At 33.1% G+C, this 19,287-nt stretch overlaps 1 pseudogene across 1 annotated transcript in view; it reads left to right on the top strand.

Moving 5' to 3' along the window:
* Window positions 1–4,601, top strand: part of LOC309849196 (nucleophosmin-like) — a 56,501-nt pseudogene extending 51,900 nt beyond the window's left edge. Inside the window, exon 3 of the transcript in view lies at window positions 4,072–4,601. The product of the transcript in view is annotated as a nucleophosmin-like (transcript). The remainder of the gene's footprint in view (window positions 1–4,071) is intronic.
* Window positions 4,602–19,287: the final 14,686 nt, after the last annotated feature.

Here is a 19,287-nt window from a genome sequence, read left to right as displayed (position 1 = left end):
TCTCAACACGGCCCTTAACTTAACATCCAAATTAATGCAATTGCTTGAATCTAATGTAACTGAAATCTTGTGGGGTAAACGAATCAAATATATACTATGGACATATACACATATATATAATTATAATGGGGAGTCTATTTTCATTCTCTAAATCCCTTGTAATTTCATCTTACAATTCAACTTTCTTCTTACAAGCTCAATGAAAGCCCTTAACAGTCTGATTATAAATTACATTACAAAATGTATTTGGACTGTGTGGCATGTCTCCTAAAAAATTATCAGCCTGTGTATCTCTGCCCATAATAATTTCTCTGTTCAAAATATTTTCTATTGTTCCCTCCCATCTGGCTTAGAAATATATTGTTCCTTTTCTTCTAAATGTAAAAGTTACTTCAGCAAATTCTTTCAGATCAAAAGTGGAGTAAGCACTGCTCTCTTCAACCTTTATCCATCCCCTTGATGCTCATTCCTTAAGTAAGTGGGAAAATTAGCAACTTTTTGAGCACAGAACCTTGGTATCAGAAAAAAAGACTGCCTTGAAATCCTAGCTGGAAGCTTATTAGATGCTTAATTTTGACTACATTGCTTTGACTAAATACATTGTACTCTCCCCATAGTAAATTAAAAGTTAGTATTTTATAAAGATGTTGAAAAAATATAAATAAGGCATATAAAGTACACATTTTATTATGCATTTAAGCATCAGTTTAATGTATACTATTTATAATATAATAATTTAATATAATATAATAATGTATAATAAAGTCAACTTGTTGAGATATACCTTTACTATATATTCTGTTATATATAAAATATATGAATATACTTAAAACATTTTTGAATTTTTCACCTTGTTTCATTTGTTGGAAGAAATAAATTTCATAGTATTAGCATTTGAGTCACCAAGATGTGGTCTGTTTTTCAATATTGATTTTTTTTTTTTTTGACAGGAAGAAAGAGATCACAAGTAGGCAGAAAGGCAGGCAGAGAGAAAGGGGGAAGCAGGCTCCCCGCTGAGCAGAGAGCCTAATGCAGGGCTCAATCCCAGGATCCTGAACGGAAGACAGAGGCTTAACCCACTGAGCCACCCAGGCACCCCTCCAATATTGATTTTCTAACAAGTTCATATTCATATTCTATTACCTTTCATTTATGCACACACACACACACACACACACACACACACAAACACATCCTGCTGTCCTTTCCAAGTTTGGCAACATTGTTAACTAAAGCAACTCCTGTGCTTATGGACCAAATTCAAATTCCCTATTTCACTGACTGCTTAATTCCTGCAAAATTAAGCCACCTGCTTACTTAGTACAACATTACATTAACTCATTTTGATTATACTGCAGACTGCAAGTGCCAATGTAAATAGTGACTAGGCACATCTCCAAAATATTTTTCTAGCAGCATATTCTGTGCTCTATGGACATTTTTAACTGACCTATGTGTTGATAGTCATTTAATATGCAGTAAAAATGTTAGCATAAAATAAATACTCAAAAAAGAGGGAAAGCAACAATAAAAGTTATCTAGCAATAATAAGGAAATTTATATGGAAGTTGGAAATTCAGTATGGGGAATTATACCATCACACTCCCCAAGGACAAAAACAAAAATGCATCATAAAATGATCTCCATTTGTTAGTGGAGTTAGGTGCCTCTTCTTTTATCAACTTGATTAGAACAATACATAATCAGAGGGTTATACAAACACAAGTTCAAATATTTAATAAAGAGTAATCCTGGATTTTCATGACCTAAATTCATCAACATATTGCCAAATTTTCTCATTTCTTCTAGTTGTTAGAAAATGTGTATTCCACATATAGAATGTACTCGATTGACTTAATATTTCAAGAAATTTTAAGATCTATATTATATTCCTCTAAATTTCCCCTCACTCTCTAAATTACATTTAACAGTTTAAAGATATCATCTTATATACATATATAAAATGCATACATTATGCCATATATGGATACATATATGTATATATGCACACACATATATGTATGTGTGTATATGTGTGTTTGTGTGTGTATATATCTTATCTGTGACAATGGCATAGTAGGAAGCACCAGGAATGTGTCTCCCTACTGAGATAAAATTGCAATGGCTGAATCTGCCTATTGTAACTATATTAGAACCTAAGTCTATTGAAGGCTTACAATTTCAAGAAGAAAGCTTTTATAGTAAACAAGTTAATTTCAGTCAATTTCAGCTTTTAGCACAGTAGCATCTCCTATCCTGAAGCCCTCTGGCCATAGTAGCAGCTCAGCAAGTGTTCCAGAAGCAGCTTGGCTGCATATTTTGGGGGATTCAGGGTGGGCAAAAAAAGACCCTGTCCTCTGAATATCAAGTATCTCTGCCATGATTGCTGATTACTGATTCTGAAGCCAGAGAAGTGGAGAAATATTATCAAAACTAAGAATGAAGGAAGGAAGGAAGGAAGAAAAGAAAGAAGGAAATGGTTTCTAAATACAAATATACTAAAGCATATAGTGTAGAAAACATTTATGCAAATCTAAAGGACAATATCAAGCAAACAAATAAATGTACTATTGTGAGCAAACATTCTATCCAATGATTGAAACTATGTGGCTGCTCTCATTATCTCTAGAATTGATTCCATACTTTATTCTGACACTCCTCAGATATTTCAAGTCACACTTATCACTATTTTGTTACACAATTTCCTTCCCCACATAAATTTCCTTATTAATTATTTTCCTCTCTTTTAAAATGTTTCCCATTTAGCTTAAGTATAAATACCTTCTATAGTCCTGTTATAAAAAGCTCCCATAATAAACTCATATTCATTTCCATTTTCTCAAAGATTTAATTTTTTATTTAAAAAATAGAGCAAGAAAGAAAGCAAGAGCATGGGGGAGGGGTAAAGGGAGAGGGAGAAGCAGACTTCCCACTGAGCAGAAATCCCGATGGGGGGCTCCCTCCCAGGACCTTGAGATCATGATCTAAGCCAAATGCAGATGCTTAAACAACTGAGCTGTCCAGGCACCCCCTGTTTCCATTTTTTAATTGCGGTAAAATAACACAATATCCACCATTTTAACTATCTATAAGTATAAAATTTAGTAATACTAAGCACATGAACAATGTTGTGTGACCTTTACCATTATCTTTTTCAATAATTTTTATCATCCCACATAGAAACTCTTTATCCTTTAAGCATTAACTTGTTATTCCCCTTTCCATTTAGCCCATAGTAACTTCTATTCTACTTTTTGTATCTATGAATTTGACCACTCTAAGAACCCCTACAAGGAAAATCATATGATGTTTCTTTTTGTGGCTGAGTTACTTCACTTATTTTAAGTCTTCAAGGTTTATCCATGTGTTACAATTTCCTTTATTTTTAAGTCTGAATAATACTCCATTGAGAGTACATACCACATTTTGTTTATTCATTCATCATTCAGTGGACACTTCGGCTGTTTCCTTTCCCCTTTTTGACTTTTGTGAATAGTGCTGTTATGACTACAGTTCTAAAAATATCTGCATAAGTTCCTGTTTTCAATTTTGGGGTATATGCCCCAAAGTGAAATTGATGGATCAAATGACCAATTACATTTTAATTTTTTTGAGGACCATCATACTATTTTCCACAATTTGCATCATTTCACGGTCCCACTAATAACAGTGCATGAGGTTCCAATTTTCTACATCTTTACCTAACTTGTTACTTTTTTTTTTTTAAATAATAGTCATTCTAGTGAGTATAAAGTGGTATCTCATTGTGGCTCGATTTGTATTTCTTAAAGATTAGTGATGTTGAGCATTTTCTTTCATGTGAGTACTGACAATTTACATACATGATTTTGATAAATGATTATTCACTGTTTGTCAATTAAAAAAATTATAGCAAAGAATATATAATATTTATTACCTTACCCCTTTTTAAATGTACAGTTCAGTAGTGTTAAGTATATTCACATTAGGTGCTGGTGTGATTCCATCCTGCACGGCTGTTTATGGAACAGTAGTCATTTATCTCCATCTGCCCTCTCTCCCACTGAAGTGTGGAAGATTTGATGCACATAGACATTAGGTCCCTGGAGGCTCCAGAACTATCTTTTTGGTTGTGAACTAAAGGCTGACAAAAAATTACCACTTTAAGGTGGATAATGTTGAAAATTAGGAGCTGGTGCAAAGGATGAATTACACATTGTTGAAGCAGAGGCAATGAATTATGTAATCAGTCCAATTAAAGTCACACTGACAACTCTAAAAATGTCTGTATAGCCAACAGTTTCCCTTGGGGGCTTTGAAATAACACCATGTGTGGTCTTATAGCTGAGATGTGGTTCAGGGCCTGTGCGTATTTACACAGCTTAGTAGCTCTGGAAGAAGATGTGGAGTCAGAAGACAAACGATGTAAAACTCATTAGTAGATCTGGAAAGTGTTCTGTTCCTGGTAGTGGTAGCAAGTTTCCACAGAAAAACATAAAACTTGCTGCTCCTGAAGATGATGTGAGAAGGAAGCTGAAGTAAAGCCTCCAGTAAAGAAATCTATACATGTTAATCCAGATAAAAATACAATATCCAGAAAGAAAAAATCCAGAAAAATCTAGGGGGGGGGGGATCCAGATAAAAATACAAAAACCAAACCTGAATGGAAAAAACTCAAAATCATCAACACCAAGACTGAAAGGTCAGGAATATTTCATAAAACAGGAAAAGTTCCCAAAACATCATAGGACCTAGTTCTGTAGAAGACATTAAGGCAAAAAGGTAAGCAAGTATAGAAAAAAGTGGTTCTCTTCCCATAGTGGAAGCCAAGTTCATCAATTATATGGATAATCGCTTCCAGATGACTAATTAAGAGGCTACTGAAGATCTCTGGCAGTGGAGGAAGTCTCTTAAAGAAAACAGTTTAAACAGTTTGTTAAAATTTCAGTCTCCTTTCATTGTATAATAGTTGATATCTGGCTATCCCTATAGCAGAGTGAGAACTTTCCCTCCCGTGTCTGATAAATGTTGTCTAGGTTCCATTACCAAGAATGTGTTTTCCAAAATGCCTGTTTAGTTTTTAAGGATGGAACTCCACCCTTTGCTTGGTTTTAAGTATGTATGGAATGTCATGATAAGATATAGTAGTAGTGGTGGTCGGACAAATGGAAGTGTGGAAATAAAAATATACACGTGAAATAAACTCAGTATTTTAATAAAGTTAAAAAAATGTATATTCACATTATTGTTCAACAGATTTCCAGAACCTTTTCATTTACAACATTGAAACTTTATAACCACAAAATACTAATTACCTTTTTCTGTCTCCCTATACCTTGGCAACCAATTTTCTACTTTATGTTTCTTTTTTAACCTTTTTTTTTTAAGATTTGATTTATTTATTGATTTATTTATTTGTCAGACCCAGAGATTGAGAGAGAGAGAGAGATCACAAGTAGGCAGGTAGAGAGGGAGGGGGAAGTAGGTTCCCTGCTGAGCACAGAGCCGGATGTGGGGCTCAATTCCAGGACCCTGAAATCATGACCTGAGCTGAAGGCAGAGGCTTAACCCACTGTTTGTTTGTTTCTTTGTTTCTTCTTTCTTTTAAAGATGTTATTTATTTACCTGTCAGAGAGAGTGAGCACAAGCAGGGGGAGTGGCAGGCAGAGGGAGAAGCAGATTCCCCACAGAGCAGGGAGCCTAATATGGGACTCAATCCCAGGACCCCAGGATCACGATCTGAGCCCAAGGCAGACATTTAACCAAATGAGCCCCCCAGGCATCCCCTATTTTATTTTTCTATGATTTTTTTCTATTTTAGACATTTTCTATGAGAGAAATTATATGGTTATCTGTCCTTTTGTGATTAACTTCTTTTGCTTAACTATCAATGTTGTATTATGTTATAGGATTTCCTTCTTTTTAAAGGATGCATAATATTCCATTGTGTGTGTGTGTGTTTGTGTGTATACACATTTTCTTTCTTTCTTTCTTTCTTTTTTTTTAAAGATTTTATTTATTTAGTTATTAGAGAGAGAGAAAGAGAGAAGCAGAGGGAGGACAAGCAGACTCTGTGCCCAGCATGGAGACTGATGCACAGTTCAATCTCACAACTCTGAGATCTTGACCTAGCAAAAATCAAGAGCCAGACACTTAACAGAGCCACTCAGGTGCCCTTCACAGTTTCTTTATCCATTCATCTGTCCGTGAACATTTGGGTTGCTTCTACCTCTTGGATATTGTGTATACTACTATAATGAACATAAATATACAAATATTCTTCAAAATTTGAATTCTTTTGGGTATATATCCAGACGTAGGACTGCTGGATCATACAGTTATTCTATTATTTTTTAAAAATTGTTGAGGAAACTTCATACTGTCTTCCATAATAGCTTTAACATTTTACATTCCCACCAACAGTGTGCAGGTTTCCTTTGTCTTTGTATCCTCACCGACACTTGTTAGTTTCTGTTCTTTTGATAACAGCATCCCAGTGGGTGTGAGGTAATTATCAGTAATGCTGGTGATATTAGTAATATTAAACTTCTTTTCATGTGCTAAAGATCATATGTATCTTTTTTGTAGAAATACATACTCAAGTTGTATGCCAATTTTTTAAGTGAGTTAATTTGTTGTTGTTGTTGAGTTGTATAAATTCCTTATATATTCTGGATATTAATCCCCTATCAGATATAAGATTAGGATTTATTTTCTCCCATTCCATAGGTTATTTTTTCATTCTGTTGTTTCCTTTAATACACGGGATTTTTAAACTTTGTTGTAGGCCCACTTAAAAAAAAATTTGTTGCCTGTGTTTTTGGTGTCATATCCAAGAAATCAGTGGCAAATCAAATGTTCTGAAATTTTTCTGTATGGTATTAGCTAAGGGTCTTAATTCATCCTTTTGCATAGGAATACCTGTTTTTCCAGCACCATTTTTTGAAGTGTTGATTCTTTCCCCATTGAATGGTCTTGAAACCCTTTTCAAAAATCATTTGTTCTTATATGCAAAGGTTCATTTCTGGACTTCCTTTTCTGTTTCACTTGTTCTATATTTCTGCCTTGGTGCCAATAAAATACAGTCTTAATTGCTTTTGCTTTGTTCTATGTTTTGAAATCAGGTAATGTAAGTCCTCCGGCTTTGTTCTCTTTCAGATTATGGCTTCAGAGTCCCTTGACATTCCACATGAATTGTACAATGTTTTATTCCTTTACCACAAAACAAAAGTTGCCATTGGAATTGTTAGGGATTACATAGAATCTTGGATCACTATGGACATTTTAAGACTTTAAGTATTCCAATCTACAAACACATGATGTCTTTCGTATCAGCTATGAATCATCAGTAAACTTTCATATTCTTTGCTGCTTGATTTCATACAGAAAGGACCTTCTCTTCTCAGTCTTATCAATATTGTTTTGGTGCTTCTGAGTATCTTACATTTCCATATAAACTTGAGAAATAAGAATAAATAAATAAAAATAAACTTGAGAATTAGGCAATATCCACAAAATAACTTTCTGGAATTTTGATTGGGATTTCACTGAATCTATAGATAAAGTTGAGAAGAATTGATATCTTTTTTTTTTTTTTTTTTTTTTTAAAGATTTTATTTATTTATTTGACAGAGAGAAATCACAAGTAGGCAGAGAGGCAGACAGAGAGAGAGAGGAGGAAGCAGGCTCCCTGCTGAGCAGAGAGCCCGATGCGGGACTCAATCCCAGGACCCTGAGATCATGACCTGAGCCGAAGGCAGCGGCTTAACCACTGAGCCACCCAGGCGCCCGAGAAGAATTGATATCTTAACAATATTGAGTCTCCCCATCCATGAACATCTCTTGATTTGTTTATATTCTTTGCTCTCCCTCATCATAGTTGTTATTTCCCTCATTTAGATTTTAGACATATTTTGTTGATTTTATACCTATGTATTTCCTTTATTTTGGTGCTTATATAAATTGTATTATGTTTTTAAATTCAAATTCTAATTGTCTAATTGTTCATTGATCATTATAAAAAAAACAACTGATTTTAGGTTATTAACATTGTATTATGCAAACTAAATAGAGTTAATCCTTAGTTCCACAGGATTTTCGTTGTTATTATTATTGTTGATTCATTGAGATTTTCTACTTAATCGTGTTATCCATAAATAAAACAGTTTTCTTTCTCCCCTCCTTATACCTCTTGATACCTTTCATTTTATTTTCATATCTTTCAGCATTAGTTAGGACATCCAGCACACGGAGTCTGCCTCTAAGAATTCACCAGTTACTATGTAAGCGGTCTATCAAGGTTATTGGATTCAGCAGTTTCTGCTTCAGGAAAGCTGGTCTCTCTCTCTCTCTCTTTCTCTTTCCGTATTCTCCTATTTCCTACATTTTCAGAGTGATAGTTTCTCCTGTGACCAAAACAGCCTTAATGCCCCCCTAAGCTTGAGTAAATTTCAGACAGGTTTTCTTTCTGATTATAGATTCCTGAACTCCCTTTCCTTGAATGATTTACTTTAGAATACTTACAATTGCCACTTCTCGTTTTGCCCCTTCGTAGTTAATGTAAATATTCTTCCAAACTCTTGCTTATTTTACAACCCAATAACGTCCTTCTTAAAGACCTTGGGAATCATCTCTTTGAAATATAAATATCAAAAGAGGTTGGACCCCTATCTCTCAGTTTCTGAAGGATGGTGTAGAGTATAACTTTGATGAGTGCCAAACAGCAAACTCAGAAGGCCTAATTAATCAGAAAAATATTGGCAAACTCAGAATAACTTAATGTGCCCACCATATCTCACTGATTAACCTCTTCCGTATTTTTACTTTATGAATAATATTCTCCAGGTTTTTCACTTGTTCACCCCAGTACTTAAAAATTCTGCTTTCTATTTCAGTGGGGTTGAATTTAGTCTCTCTCCCATATTTCAATAATTTTGATGAAAGACTTCTTTGCTTTTTAAATTCTGTACAATAGATTTTTTGTTTTGACACCTGTAACCTCAATATTCTAATGAATCTAAGAAAAATCATTGGCTTTCAACTGTTCAGCTTTCTTTTGTTGTTGTGAAGGCAGAACTTATGATTTGCAAACTTTTCAAATGTTGGAATATAAAGAGGAAGTCTAGATAGACTAATCCTTAATTACAAGCTTCTTAAGCGGTAAGGAACTGAGGGAATGATTTTTGTGTCTTTCTCTCTCTTTTTTTTTAAGATTTTATTTATTTGAGAGAGAGAATGAGAGAGACAGAGAGAGCATGAGAAGGGGAGTAGGAGAGGGAGAAGCGGACTCCCCACTGAGCAGAGAGCCCGATGTGATGTGGGACTTGATCCCAGGACTCCAGGATCATGACCTGAGCCAAAGGCAGTTGCTTAACCAACTGAGCCACCCAGATGTCCCTTTTGTGTCTTTCTTAAAAGGTAGTTAGAATATACTCAACTAGTAATGGTGACCAGAAAAGATACTAGGGAATGTATTTGGGTCTTGGAAATTCTCTGCATCATCCTTTTTTAAAGCCTAATAGGTTTTGCATGAATATAGCAAATGGAGACTGGTATTACTATAAATTTGACCCAATTTGTGTCTTTAGATTAATGAAACCCATAGAATGTTAATGCTTTTAGTTCATATTTTCTTTTTGTATTTTCTCTCATTTTATCAAATGTGGTGCATGGGCCAACTCTTGTGCCTTTGCTATCTATTTACATGCCTTAAATAGTTAATTGGATTGACTTAATCAGTTAGTTCATATTCATTGATGTTTATAACTTCTATTAAAACATAAAGATATCCTAAAATATGAATTTCTGGAAATGAATATTATTTATAAGGAAAACTTTAATATTTAGATTAATACTGACAATTCAAATTATGTTTACTTAATCATATTGGCCTCAAATTCTATTTTATAATATAAATTTTGTTGTGTCACTAATTATAACCACAACTCATATTTTAATTGAATTTAACAGCTCTTCTTGTAAGATTTTTAGTTCAACAAATAAGAAAAGTAGTATCACATGAAAAATTATATATTTAACATGTTTTAGTATTATTTATGTAAGGAGTTCTAGAATAATTAAAATGGCAGTTGAAGCAATTTTTTTGATTTATATATAATTTAAAGAAGATTTTGGAAACTTTATTTGGACTGCTTTAAAATATAAGACTTGTTTTTGGTAGAGTTGTAAGTCATATTTCTTTTGAATTTTCAGTTATTTTTAACATATTTCAAAGGGATATAACATGAATAATCATCTCCAAAATTTGTATATATTTAATAGTCATCCTCTTAGCAGAATTTCTTAAGTAGTCTCTAATGCAACTGTAAGCTAACAAAAATAAAGTATATGCTACTTAATAATAAGTAAAGGGAACATATTCATCCTCATTCCAGAGTAACTAGGAATAATAGAAAGATCTTCATCTTTGATTTATTAATCTGTGCGGTTTAAACAATTTCATGTTAACTTCAACAAAATTCCGGCCTGAAAATTAGCTGAAAACAATTTAGATAATAATGACAAAAATCTTGATTTTTCCATTGAGACTAAACAGGTAATATAACAAAATTCTATCAATATCAGGTTTTCTTTATGCCCCTCGATGTCTTTGACCAATAAGTAAACATGTATTTAAATAAATTTTTGTCTCAACTACATTTTGGGGTTAGGTAAGTGGTAAAGTAATCTCAGAACACTTCAAAAATACGATTAAATTTACAGAGAAACTTTCTGAAATTCTATCGTCCAAAGCATTTCTTAATGGAGCTAAGTTTTGCATCTACGTGATACCCTTACATCTGTCTCCTTATCTTTCATAAGAAGTGTGCCTTTAAGGGCGCCTGGGTGGCTTAGTCATTAAGCATCTGCCTTAGACTCTGGATATGATCCTGGGGTCCTGGAATTAAGCCCTGCACCAGGCTCTCTGCTCAGTGGGAAGTCTGCTTCTCCCTCTCTCACTCCCCCGACTTGTGTTCCCTCTCTCACTGTGTCTCTATCAAATAAATAAATAAAAATCTTTTTAAAAAGCCTTTAACTGGGAACCTATTATTCATATTGAAGGCTAATAATCAGTTCCTTATTTCTGAATGACAATAACTCTATTTTTTTATAAAGCTGAAATAAATTGTGACCTACTTCTTTTAACAGAACTGTGGCATGAATATTGCATTCATCTAGAGGAGAGCAAGTTTTAAAATCTTCTCTACTTCACATCTTCCAACAAATAAATCTGTATTCTATGATAAATGTTTGTCTTTGACCTATATATTAATATCCATTATTGAACAACATGGGACAACCTTTAAAGAAATTAAATTGACAATTGCTAATAACATCAAAAACATAATTGTTATTTGATGTAATTGCCTTGGCAATATTGCTATCTGAAGCTCAATGGAGTTTTTATTCATTGCACTGTTACTTTGATTTTTTAATATATTACTTTGAACCCTAAGAAGTAGCTGCTGAGACATTCATTACTTTTGACTACAAATAGCTTCAGAACTGATGGGGAAGCTGATTTAGACAGCACATTTAATACAAAGACCTCTGTTAAGATGTCTTGGTGACAGACTTTAGTGACAAGGAATTCATGTATCTTCCTTCATATCATAAAACAGAATTCTCTCATTGCAATTTTAACTTCCAGAAAAATAAAGATAGAATTGAAGATTATACATTGATCTCTGGCATAATCATATTCAGTGTAAAACTATTTCATATAATGGCATGTGTCTCAGAATAAATTTAATACTAAAATTAAACATTCACTTACACTTGGCAATAAAGAAGAAAAAATGAAAACAGATTCTGAAAATAAAATGGAAAATGAAAAAATAATACAGATATTTATTACCAAGAGCTAATGTAAGAAGACCAAATCTATCTATCTATCTATCTAGATCTATCTATCTATCTCCTGGCAAAGGGAGAAAAAAAAGTAGCTCTTAAATAAATGCAACTTCACGGGATCCTAATGTCCCTAAATAATGATGTTAATTGACTCTCTGGAATAACTATAACATTATCATTTGTTTACTGTGTTGATATTCCCAAACAAAACTTTTAATATCCCCCTTAACTAAACGAGGTAGTTAAAAGTTCTGGTTATGATTATACTTGTAGACTGAAAGATGGAGGTGCTAATGTCTCTGGTGAATTTTTAACTTCTATGTTTCTAAGTTATCCTTTTCCTTACTGATTGTAAAGTGATTCTGCTATTTTCTTTTAAGTCCAGAATGCTTTTATCAATGTAACAATGGTTGTATTTTTGTATTTTTTGTGTGTGTGTGTGAGAGAAAAAAAGATTTAAAAAAAAAATCTCAGGAATATTATCCACTGAGCCACCCAGGCGCCCCAAAAAACCCAGGAATATTATCAACAGCTGAATATAGAGTATAAACTTTTGAATCAGATCAAAAAACAAAAACAAAACTGACTCTGATCAAATTAATATTATAATAGCATTAGTAGAAGTGGTTATAGTAGTATACCAGTAACATAGGTAATAGTATTAATTATCAGAGTAAAAATACTGAAATATTCATAGCAGCAATGATACAAAATAGTAAATTTTGCTTTAGTGAAGTTACAGAAAATAAGTAGGAAATTACTTTTAAAAATGAAATATAATTACATTTAAATTTACATTTGATACAGTTAAACTTATATTTGAGAAATATACTTAAAATTTTAAGTATAAAAATATTTATTTTTTATACTTGTATTGGCTAAATTTCTTCGTAATTATATTTTCCTATAAAGTAAGAACAGGAGCCCTGTGATTTCTCATTCTGCAAATGTTTCTCCAAATGCGCTACAGTGGTTGGGGGTGTAAAACCAGGCAAGGATCCAGTTTTCATATTTAAACTTCAACAATTTATTATTTTTTCTTTTGTAAACTATTGAACCCTTTTTATATAGTTTAGTTAAAAAAATTGACTACCAAAATATTTTAATATTCTTACTACTCTAATAGAACATATAAAATAATTTGGTAATATGCCCTATATCTTATCACAGGGAATTAAAAGATATATATACACATATACACTTACTATGTACTCATATGTACATATATACAAGTGTATATATATATGTGTGTGTATATATATGAGTATTTGAATATACACTAAAAGAATTAAAAGGGTACTTTAGTTTTCATTATTAATTTGGTCTTAATTTAGTATTCATAAGTTCTTATTATAAAACTCATACATGCATAAATGCATATGGAAAATGCAAAATTCAGGAAAGTCAGGAATACAAAATTCTACCTTGAGCTGTTATGGAGAAGCAGTGCAGTAGCTTCCAATTGCCATATTCTTTGGCTGACTAAATGAAGAGTCTTCTGAAGGTAAACTTAACTCTGATAGAAGAAGCAGAACAATGTCTTAGTATTCAAATGAAAGAGACAGGGAAATCTGGGTGGCTCAATGGGTTAAAGCCTCTGCCTTCAGCTCAGGTCATGATCCCAGGGTCCTGGGATTGAGCCCCGCATCAGGCTCTCTGCTCAGCGGGGAGCCTGCTTCCTCCTCTGTCTCTGCCTGTCTCTCTGCCTACTAATGATCTCTGTCTGTCAAATAAATAAATAAAATCTTAAAAAAGAAAGAAAGAAAAAAAGAGACAATGTGCCATGGTGGTTGCAAACCATGGTAGTTTTTACTCTTTGACCTACAACTAAGTCTTATCAGGTGATAAGGAGGTAGAAGATATTTAAAATTTGGAAGATGAATCAGCTGTTTTGATGCACACATCATTACATTCAATATTTATCTATTAAAAAAAGTAAGTAGAAGTTATTTCATTCCCTAAAACAAATACAATGTGAGCCACATAGGAGATTTTAAAGTTTTTAATGGCTACAGTTTTAAAAAATGAAGTTAATTTTTTTAAAAGATTTTATTTATTTATCTGACAGACAGAGATCACAAGCAGGCAGAGAGGAGGAAGCAGGCTCCCCATAGAGCAGAGAGCCCGATGTGGGACTCGATCCCCAGACCCTAAGATCATGACCTGAGCTGAAGGCTGAGGCTTAACCCACTGAGCCACCCAGGCATCCCTGAAGTTAATTTTAATATATCTTTTATATCTAAAATACTATCATAACAAGACATAATGAATATAAAAACTAATGGGAAATTTTTACCTTCTTTTTACATACTAAGTCTTCCAACCAGTAGGTATTTTATCCTCACAGTATATCTCAATTTGTAGCCACATTTCAAGTGCTCAATAACCACATGTGGCCAGTGGCTTCATTTCATCATACCACTGCCTTCATTACTATCATTGGAAATCTTGCCTGATCTGATAATTGAGAAAGTTTATCATTCTCCCATCTTTAATGGTTTATTTCATTTTACCTACATAACTGACAATGATTCTGAACTTCCAATACTCAAAACAAAACAAAACAAAACAAAAAACTTAATGTAATGTATCAGCATGTATGCCTTGCTGACTTTCTATCCATATTTTACAAAGATAGGTTTTGATTTTTCTAGTTCACTTTTTCTTTGGGAAATGGATTCAACCCGGGGCAATTATTAAGTTTTTTTCTACAAAAATATTTTGTTTCTACTCTATGTCTTCAGTCCATCTGAAGAGTAATAATAGAGAGAGCATCATAGGAAAAATATAAAATTTGTACTTCCCTGGGTGTAATCCTGTCTTCTCCTCACCTCAAGAATAACTAAAAAATAATAGTATTCTATATTCAAAGTGTTTGTTATCAACATTTACTTATCATATGTACATTTTTCATATAAGCTCTGACAAATATTAATAATCCCACTTAACAAGTGAAACTAACTTTTCTTCAGAGACAATGAGTATTTTGCTCAATATTCAACATGGATTATTATAATACTTGACAGCAGGGTTTTTGACTCTAGGTCCAATTACTAGTTTAAATTACGGAAGTCCTTAATTTATCTGGATGTATTATTTTTCCTTCCTTTTCTTCTCTTAATAATATCACACAAGGTTTTAACACTTACAATGTCTTCCCCATATAAATTTGGCCCAAATTCATGCCTCTAGCTACTAATATTTTTTTTCTGTGCATAAAATCAAAATCCCCAACAGAAGCCCAAATATTTTCACATGCATAGTTCATTTTCCCAGAACAGAACTCATAATTTTGACCTTTAAGATGTTACCTTGCGTATTAAATAAATATGACTTAGTATTAATTGAGCAACATCTGTATTTCAGAAATTGTTACTTTAGAATTTCTTAATCCAATGGCAAATATACTGGCTCTATGGAACCTTATATCTCAATGTGTACCTGGGGAAATAGAGAAGCAAAAAAGGTGAATAGCATCTCCCAATCCTGATTGCAGAATAAATACCTGGGGATGTTTAACACTCACGCCCTGACCACCACCCAGAATATGACTTAATTGTTTTGAGTGGGGTTCTAGGAGTTGTTATGGGGTATTTTTGTTCATTTCTTTTGGTTTGCTTTGTATGTGTGTGTGTTTTTTCTCCTGTAAGTAGTTTTTATTATAATTCCTTCAAATTCAGTAATCCATTTGATTGAGTTTCCTTTTGGGTACAGGTAAAAAGTCCATAATTTAATCTTACATATTATTTTTATTTTCATCTTTAATTGTGTTAAAATTCATCATCCTAGCCATCAAGGAGATGCAAATTAAAACCACATTGAGATACCACCTTACACTAGTTAGAATAGCCAAAATTAGCAAGACAGGAAACAACATGTGTTGGAGAGGATGTGGAGAAAGGGGAACCCTCTTACACTGTTGGTGGGAATGCAAGTTGGTGCAGCCACTTTGGAAAACAGTGTGGAGATTCCTCAAGAAATTAAAAATAGAGCTTCCCTATGACCCTGCAATTGCACTCTTGGGTATTTACCCCAAAGATACAGATGTAGTGAATGTACCCCAATGTTTATAGCAGCAATGACCATGGTTGCCAAACTGTGGAAAGAACCAAGATGCCCTTCAACAGACGAATGGATAAGGAAGATGTGGTCCATATACACTATGGAGTATTATGCCTCCATTAGAAAGGACGAATACCCAACTTTTGTAGCAACATGGACGGGACTGGAAGAGATTATGCTGAGTGAAATAAGTAAATCAAAGAGAGTCAATTATCATATGTTTCACTTATTTGTGGAGCATAACAAATAGCGTGGAGGACAAGGGGAGATGGAGAGGAGAAGGGAGTTGAGGGAAATTGGAAGGGGAAGTGAACCATGAGAGACTATGGACTCTGAAAAATAATCTGAGGGTTTTGAAGGGGTGGGGGGTGGGAGGCTGGGGGAAACCAGGTGGTAGGTATTGGAGAGGGCACAGATTGCATGGAGCACTGGGTGTGGTGCAAAAACAATGAATACTGTTGTGCTGAAAAAAAATTAATTAATTAAAAACAAACAAACAAAACAAAGAAACAAAATACATAGCATACTATCTTATCATTTTGAACTGTACAGATCAGCAATGTTGATTCACATTGTTATACACAACACACACTGTAACACTCACATTATTGTGCAATCATCACCTCCTTCCATCTCTAGAAACTTTTCTATCTTGCAACATCACAACTCTGTAACTGTTACACCATAACTCCCAATTCCTCCCTCCCCTACTCCCCAGTAACCACCATTCTACTTTCTGTTAGTATGAATTTGACTAATTCAGGTACCTCATGTAAGTGGAATCATACAGTATTTAGTATCACTTTGTGCTTTTTGTTTCTCTGTTTTAAGCTTTTTAAGTACAGAATGGGATGAGAGCCACTAAATTAATTTTTTTTAAATATGATTTTAGAATAAGTCAAAAGGAAACTTCTGATTTGGGTTACTAAGAATTATATTTGCCAGTAGCATAAATAGGAAATTTAAGGGAAGAAAAAACTTGTTAGTTATAAAGAAATAATGGATACCTACATTATACCAGTTGAATAGGGAACAGATGAAGAATTAAATTTCAAGTGTAAAACTGAAAAGATGGGAAGCAGGAAGGAAAAAGACTAATGAATGATAGAGAAAATTTTGCCGACAGAATGAATTCAACGATGCTGTGAATAGAGAAAAGAAATATGAGAAAAAAATATGAACTTTTTTTTAGACATTCTATAAATTGCACAATAGGTACAGAAAACTGTCAGGCGCATCTATTTGATATCTCACTTGATCTAGCTCACTGTAATGTAAGTAGTTACATTTCACAGATGAGGCAGAAAATGAGGCTCAGAAAGATTACCATGGCCAATTGACAGCATATACATGAAAAGATCATTCAAATGTCTTCTGAATGAAATTCCTGTGCTCATTTCATGTAAGCACCACATGTAGAAATCTGAATGGAAGACACTAAAGATAGTTTGGGAAGTGCTTTTAGAGTTCACGTTAGAAATAAAGAGTAACAATGCACTTTGTTTCATCGTCAGAATACAGATAATAGTTGAAGTCACATATATATTCTGAAAGTGTAGATCTAGAGAGAAATACTAACTAGAGAAGTGTCAGCATATAGGGCAAAAAAAGTGTTGATAATTATTAACATCATCATTATTATCACTAGCATCACCATCTGAGGATTAGAGAAAAAATAATAGTGAATAAGGATTTTTAAGGTGAGAATATAAGCAAACACTGAATTGGATTTCTCAGATACTTAGAACTAATACAATTACAAATAAGAACTAATAAAAGGCACCTCCTCACCTGTTAAAACAAGATTGACTTATTATATACATTTATATTGTGTTGATGATTTATAGTGAGCCCAGTTTCAAGAGATCATGGAGATTTTTCCTAGTCACACCCACAGCAGTCACAGAGAGCATAGGTGAGAAGCTGAACGTAGTGTTGCAAAAAACCGCTTAAATATTTCAGTATTTTTGATGAGATGCCATCCTGATGCAGTCTTAAATCATTCCACAAATAAGAAAATATCAAACATATCTTTAAAAAAAGACTTGGTATTTCACTTAAGCATTCTGTCTATAAAATTTTATTACCAACAAAGAAGAACCAAATTCTATGCATATGACTTCATATCAACCAGTGGATGCTTTATAAGCAAGCAGAATGGTTTTGTTTCTTTTATAAGTATATGAAAGGTTTTAACATGGGATTTCACCATGAGATATAATTTTACACTACAAGAATACTGTTTAATACTCCATTATTTTATATTGGCCATGAACCAATGTCATGACTCTTTTGTAAATATTTTATTATGTCCACATTTCTCAAATTGGGTTCCGTGTGCTATCAGCAAATGTTTCAGGGAAAGAAAGTCAAAAAAGATAAAACAGCAAAATATATACCTTCATAGAAATTAAAGAAGATCGGAATATGTATAGAAAAGAAACTTTTTAAAAGATATTTATTTATTTTTAAGGAGAGAGAGAGTAAGCATCGGGAAGGATAGAGGAAGAGGCAGAGAATATTCAAGGAGACTCCCCGTTAAGTGGTACTCAATCCCAGAACTTCTGTATCATGACTTGAGCCAAAATGAAGAGTCATACACTTAACTGACTAAGTCACCAGGTGTCCCAAGAAGAGAAATTTTTAGGGACCTTTGTTAACCTAGAATTTTACATAGGTTTCTGAGCATGGGATACTTATTTACATAATAGTCACACAATTTTTAACATATGTTCTTTAGGACAAAATACTTTTTGTAAAATGCTTCTAATTTTGAGGGAAATATTCTTTGGACATAAATGTGAAAATGTTAGTTGGGGATAAAATTGATTAACAAAGAACATAGCCCTGAACCTCAGCAACAATGATTACTGTGTCTTATCTTCAAAACCTTATCACTTAAATCAATCCATCACTTAATGTATACTTACACCTATGGCTAAAGTCACATCTTCATTCTTAAACTGTGCTATGAAAATCTTTTTCAACCTTTGCTATATGCAAAATTTAAAATCTGTAATACTTTATATATATATATATATATAGATAGATAGATAGATATAGATTAATTAAAAAAAAACAACCAAAATATTCAATAATATGTGAAGGGATATCTAGCTTATTGGTTTTGGAAGTATTTTGATCATCTTATCTTCTTACTAAACTTTGAAAAGAGTTTCTGTATATTTTTAAATGTTGCTTTCATTTTGTATTTTAAAATCAGTTCTCTTCTTCATTAAGGGCACCAGCAAATCTATTTTAGGTACTTAAAAGACAACATAAGGCTATATTTATTATTTTTTTAGGCATTAATATAACTTATGAATTTGCAAAAATGCTTTCCATAATGAAGTGTTTTACAAACTGTTTCTTCTCTGTTGATGTTAAAATATG

Source organism: Mustela nivalis, assembly GCF_964662115.1.
Source record: "Mustela nivalis genome assembly, chromosome: 15".
Classification (NCBI taxonomy): domain Eukaryota; kingdom Metazoa; phylum Chordata; class Mammalia; order Carnivora; family Mustelidae; genus Mustela; species Mustela nivalis.
The sequence above is the reverse complement of the archived record's forward strand: the minus strand, read 5'-3'. Positions and strand labels throughout refer to the sequence as shown.